We start from the raw sequence: 6,197 nt of genomic DNA, 5'->3' as shown, positions 1-6,197 counted from the left end.
TTTCTGGCAAAAATTCCCAGGATCCTTTTCCCAGAAGTCCTGTTGGGAGACCCCACCCCTCCTCCAGACTCTCTTTGCATTCCTGTAGCTCTTAAAGGCACAGCAAGGGGAAGAAAAGCTTGGATATACACAGGGCTGATTGCCCCCTGGAGAGAGATACAATGGGCTGCAGGCCTAGCCACCCAGGCTGATAGCTAAAAAATCTAAGGATTGAGAGCAGAAGAGTTTTATTAAAATGCACAACAACAATTAGTGATGCTCCTGAGTCTAAATCATCAGGAAATGGAACTCCTACAAGGAAGCCCTTGATTTTTCTGAGTTCCTAGTGGCAGAAGTCCCTTCACCTGTAGCTGCAGGCCAGCAATACATAGAACTCAATTCCTACAGGCCCCAGTGCTGTTGAAGATAAATCACATCCTTAGGACAAAATCTTCTAGTTTTTGCCTTTGTTGTAGGCCTTTACTTACCTCAACCTCTCCTTCCATGGATGGGTCCAAGATACCCATCGTTCTTTCTCAATCACCTACCAACATAGGGAAGGTTGGGGCAACTCTGGGATGTGGAAGGAACCCCGGCCAGGAGTCAGAAGACCTGGGTTCCCAAGAGATGCTAACAGACCGAGAATTTCCAGTGTGGCCCTTGCCTGTCCCTGCCCCCCTTAGATGTTCCTTTCTACCTCTCTTCCAGGTGACCTTAGCCCCTAACTGTGCCTCCCCACGCCCTTGGCAAAATCACAAACAATGACTCCTCATCCTCAGGAACAATTCCTCCTATTTATGAGAACCATCTTTGAACTATTCTCCAAACTAGCTGAACTCCAGCTGGTCCTTCCTCGTAAATCTTTATTAAAAATACTGCTCGATTCAGCCTCCTTGCCCAAGCGAGAAGGCTCTTTAGAAAACATCTCATGCCAGGCATTTTGGAATCAAGTCGTCCCCTAAAGGTGCTCTGGTTGATTTTCTTCCAGGAGCGCCTCGCATCCTAACGTTGAGACTGTGAACTAAGGTGGTTAAAGTCGAGTGGGGGCAATCAATAATTGCATCACAATTAACGTTGGGGGACAGCGTTGTGGATAAACTCGTTGTTGGTTTTCTATAGCATGCTTACATTGCTTTTACAATGACATATACCTTCGGTATTAATGAGTCTAAAGAATTACCGGAGAGTTGGTGAGAACGCGGGGGGAGGCTTGGGGCTGCTGTTGCCCCGTCGTGGATGGGATGTGCTCCAAAGAGCTTGGCCTCAGAGTCCAGGCCGGCAGTTTCTCCCTCTGCCTGCCAGTGACTCAGGCCCCACACCGATCTCCCTTCGGTCGCCAGCCTCATAGGGACAAGCTTAGTCTCTCTGCTCCAACTGCACCCACATGGTCTTGGAGGGTTTCACTCTTCTGGATCCCAGAGATTGCAAAGCCCCACAGGTGGCTCCCCTGAGCCTTAGGAGTGGTGAGCCATGGGGCAGACCCAGAGTGGAAACCCTCGTGATCTCGTGACCAGAGGTTTCATAAAGGAAACATAAACTCACCTTGGAGGTAGTCACAGCGTTGACTGACAGACAGTAGCCAACTCTGACCATCTTCATTCAGAGCAAGCCTTACCAATGGACAGGAAAAGATGGCTGGCGCAGTCTGCGGTGGGGATAAGATTACTCACTTGGTTCTTTTGCCTTCCTTACCTTTGACCTCTGGCCTTGACCACTGCTGTAGCTCAGTAGTGAGGACAGTGACTGAGCATAGTGACTCCCTTTACTCCTCTGCGAGGGCCCGATCCTTCTGCTCTCCTGCCGCAGCGTCCTGAGAGAGGAAAGGAATCTTGGCAGCCACCACTATGTCCTCCATGTGGTTGGATCTAGGTCACTAGGCCTTATCTGTAAGCCCAGTCCTGATTGGCTGTTTTCCCTAAATGACCAATCAGAACTGGACAAATTGACACCCAGCCAACCAGCCCACCGAGGCTGATCTCGTCCAGCTTCCCAGGTGCTCTTGGGGTTCTTTGCCACCTTCGCCACTGGTGGTCATTTCCTGCTGTGCCGCCATAGGAACTGAGGCCCTGATTTCCAGAGCCTCCTGTGCCCCCAGGATCCTCCGTGTTACTGAGCGGTGCTGACCGACTCTGGAAAGTGTGAAGAGGAGACTGTCTTCTTGAGGAGGCAGAGCCTTGCTCACAGAATCCCATCTGGGATTCTAGAATTCATCACTCAGTTCTGAACAAGATGTTTCATCTTTTTGTCTTCCCTTCTCTTTCTTCTCAGCTTTTCTCTTTATCTTTCATTCACCACTCAGGCCTCTACCCCCATCCTAATAGCTCTTTGCTTTAACATCATCCTCCAATGCTCCAACCTTTTACAAGTAATTACATTTTTTTTTTTTCTGCCTGAGCGATGGGAGCAGCCTCTAATTCCCTGTTTATGTTTCTAGATAAAGCACTGGCTGAGTTTATGCCAAAAGGAAAGCCCTTGACAATAATCTCAGCCAACCCCTCTTGCTTCAGCTCTTACCATCTCCCACCTTCCACCTCCAGAACACCCTCATCTAATCATCTCCAAACTCCCTAGGACATATGACATCATAGTGTCTCTGCTTATGTGGGTCCCTCAGCCTAGAATGTTCCCCTTTTTGGAACCAGTGAATTGTTATTCATTCTTCGTGTCTTCCTACCACTTCCTCACCTCCATCCCCGGCAGAATAACCCCTTCTTTCATCTGTTTTCATAACACATTGGAGTATGAATCTTGGAGATCTTGACATGGGCTCATCTGGACATTGGTGCTGTGGGTAGAGAGGTGAGGGCGGGGGGCGGATTGAACCTCCTGGTGCATAGGTTGACATTCAACCACTGAACCACTCTGGCCAGGCGTTATGTTTAATCAGTCATGAAAACTTATTAATTTTAGCACCTAAATATATATAAAATATGCCCTCTTCTCTCTTACCCTTTTACCCTGCTGCCACTTCCTTACTTAGGGCTTCTTTGTGTCCCTCTTTTAATTCATTTAACAACTATTTGGGCCTACCTATTGTGCTCCACATCTTGTACCATGCACTAGCATGTAATTACGGACAGGATAGACACATTCCTTGCCCTCGCAGAGGATATAGTCCAGAAGGGGAGGCAATCACATGGATGCTTAAGTCAATTATGCAGTGACAGAGCCAGCACTGAATGCAGTGACAGCGTGGGGGTGGAGCCTCTGAGCTCAGTGAATCAGGGGAGACTTTCCAAAGGAGGTGACATCTAAGCTGGGACTTGAAGGATGAATAGGAGTTAGGCCTACAAAGTGGACAGCAGGGAGGAGAGAAGGGGAAGGCTCTAGGCAGAAGCAATAGCAGGTACAGAGACACATGAATCAGAGAGAGCTTAGTGGACATGAGGGACTGATCAAAGTTCCCTGTGAACTTTCAATGACTGGGTGATGGGGCTGGAAGAGTATTGTAGGTCAGGTTCCCTGGAATCAGACTGAGACCAACTTGCATGTAAGACATCTGAGGGGGTGGTTTTCTCTGGAACAATACCTGTTGGGAGTGAGTGAAGCATGAATGGGCACAGAGAGAAGCTGCAATGCAGTTGCAACATGGGCCTCAACCAATCTCACAGGAGCTCTGGAACCAGGAGGGCCCCTCACATATGTCCCCAATTAAGGCCAGGGGACCCTGCCTTGGCACCCGTGCATCAGGCAGTCATTGCTGAGGGCTGGGAGGGTGTATAATCATGAACAAGGCAGAATCCTCTCGAGTGGCATTGTTCTTGCCTGAGGAGAGACAGGAGCCTGGCCCTATCTCTTCGCAGCCCCCAGCATGGACAGCTGCCTGCCCAGCATTCACGTGGTGGAACGGTCACAGCCTCCCTCTGCTCTTTGAAATAAAAACCATGTACACCAGTTCCCCAGAGCTCCCCAAACCTCATTGTGATCATTCTGGTTTGACATCTGAAACCCACCTGGATAGTTTCCTATGAGATGATTGTCCCTGGAGGCTGTGTGTCTGGTCCTAAGGGGCACTTGTCACTTGCCAGGTGGGCTGGCTGAGCTCAGGTGGCCTATTTGGAGTCTCTGTTCCTGCAGCACCTGGGAGCCATGTCTCTGCCAGGACCTTCTGAAGTCTCGCTGCCATGAACTCAGCTGGGGATGGCTCCAGAATGGAGGAGGCAGACGCGACGAGAGGTACCAATGGGGACTGGATGTGACCTGTGACTTCTGGGAGTAGGAAAGGTGTGGCTGCAGCTAGAGAACACCTGCTGGCCAGGAAATGATGTCATACTACCATACTCACCTGCATAGAGCTCCTTCCCAAGGAGGCCCCAGGGCCAGGGCTGGTCAGGGTAAGTTGGAAGCTGGGTCTTCTAAAAAAATTTTTTTTATTGATTTTGGAGAGAAAGAGGGAGATAGAAACATCAATGATGAGAGGATCATTGATCAGCTGCCTCCTGCACACCCCACACTAGGGATCGAGCCAGCAACCCGGGCATCTGCCCTGACCGGGAATTGAGCCATGACCTCCTGGTTCATAGGTCGACTCTCAACCACTGAACCACACCGGCCAGTGGGAAGCCTGGTCTTACGCAGGCTCTGTGGCTTCCCCAGCACAGGACCACCCTTGGTCTCTGCTGCACCGGTTCCCAAGTAAGTGAGGCCTCTGGGGACCTATGACCATTTAGTCCACTGGGAACAGACCCCAGGACTTAAAGCTGAAGGGCTAACCCCTCTCCCCAGAGAGTACCTGCTTGGGTGATCGCAGTTCAGTGTTCCAGCCCAAATATTGTCAATTTTGTGCAAAATATTTGTTTGAGTCTTTAGCCACTAGAGGGCAGAGACTTTTCAGGTGTTACCTGCCTATGGCTGCGGTCATGGTCTGGTCATAGTCTGTTTCCTTTTGAGATTTGAATGGAAATAAAAAAACTCTCCTCCAGAGTCTGCACTGGGTTCTCAGCAACAGGAGCCCAGGACTACACAGGCCCACCCCAGCCACACGGCTTCCCCCCGATAGGCATGGCAGTTCCTTAGACTCAGAGACACACAGACACCAGAGGTGGATGAGCACAGAACACACTGGGCCCATCCTCCTCACGTGAGAAGCAGCAGGAGCCACGGGTGGTCTCAGCGGCACAGGCAGGAGCAGAGCTCCGGGCCAGCCCCAGTCCATGGCTCTCTCCACCGGTTATACTGTTTCTGGGTCTTTGCTCAGTGTTTCTCAGGCTAACAAGCCCATTGCAAATGCTATATATGAACGGCAACTTTTCATCAGAAACAGCAATCCTGACAAACCCTTTACCTGGTCTGACATGATCCTTTCCTGAACCCACAGATCATGGCCCTAGAGTGGTGAGGACACACCTAGTGACACCTTTCCTGGCTGCAGACCAGGTAATAGAGGTGAGCGTCATGTAGAATCTTCCATAAAATGAGAGGTGAGAGCTGCCATGACTGAGGGTCATAGGTATCGAAGGAGACAGAAAGAAGCGTCCGAGAGAAATAGGCTCCTTAGCCAGGTGGGCAGGTACACTCAGGAAGCCTTGCCCTATGCCTGGCATTCCCATGCAGCGATTTCCCTAAGACCCTTAGAGCTCCTTGCTGCAAAGGGATACACAAGGTCAAGTCTCCCAGCTCAGAATGAGGCCTTGCCCTCCTCAATCATTTTCCTTTGCCTCGAAAGGAAGGGACATGAAGCCCTGCACCGGCCTCCGGCTTCGTCCGAGCTGCCCTTACACAGTGATTGCATGTATGTGTGTGTGTGTGCCTGTGCACAGTGACCGGGAATACCAAGCAACATTAAGTGAAGATCACTGAGAGGCTGGGCAAGGGAGGAGGTTCAGGCAGGGGCAGCCTGCTCCACACTTGGTTTGTGTGTTGAGCCCTATGGCGATTGCCAGAGTCCCTTTAAGCCCAGAAGGGTGGAAGCCAAGTACAGAACTGCTGTTCTCCCTAGGGTATGTTCGTGATCTGGTTGCACCAGGGACTGACAAGGGCCTGGGCAGGGACCCCTAAGGGCCGGGAGAATAGTAGGAAGATAAGGCCTGAAGGTCACAGGGCTGGTCGGGGGCAGAGCAGATCCTCAGCCCACCACGGGCCGGCTGTTTCCCACCACACTCTGCTTGGAGCGAACTGGTTTGAGTTCCTTCTGCATCTTCTCGGGCCAGCTGGTCTCTCCCACTGCTTCCATCTACCAGAATAAGGCAAACGTTTTACGATGAGAGCCCAAAGCAGTG

This window comes from Myotis daubentonii, chromosome 9, assembly GCF_963259705.1.
Source record: "Myotis daubentonii chromosome 9, mMyoDau2.1, whole genome shotgun sequence".
In the NCBI taxonomy this organism is placed as follows: Eukaryota; Metazoa; Chordata; class Mammalia; order Chiroptera; family Vespertilionidae; genus Myotis; species Myotis daubentonii.
Note: the sequence above shows the minus strand (reverse complement) of the source record.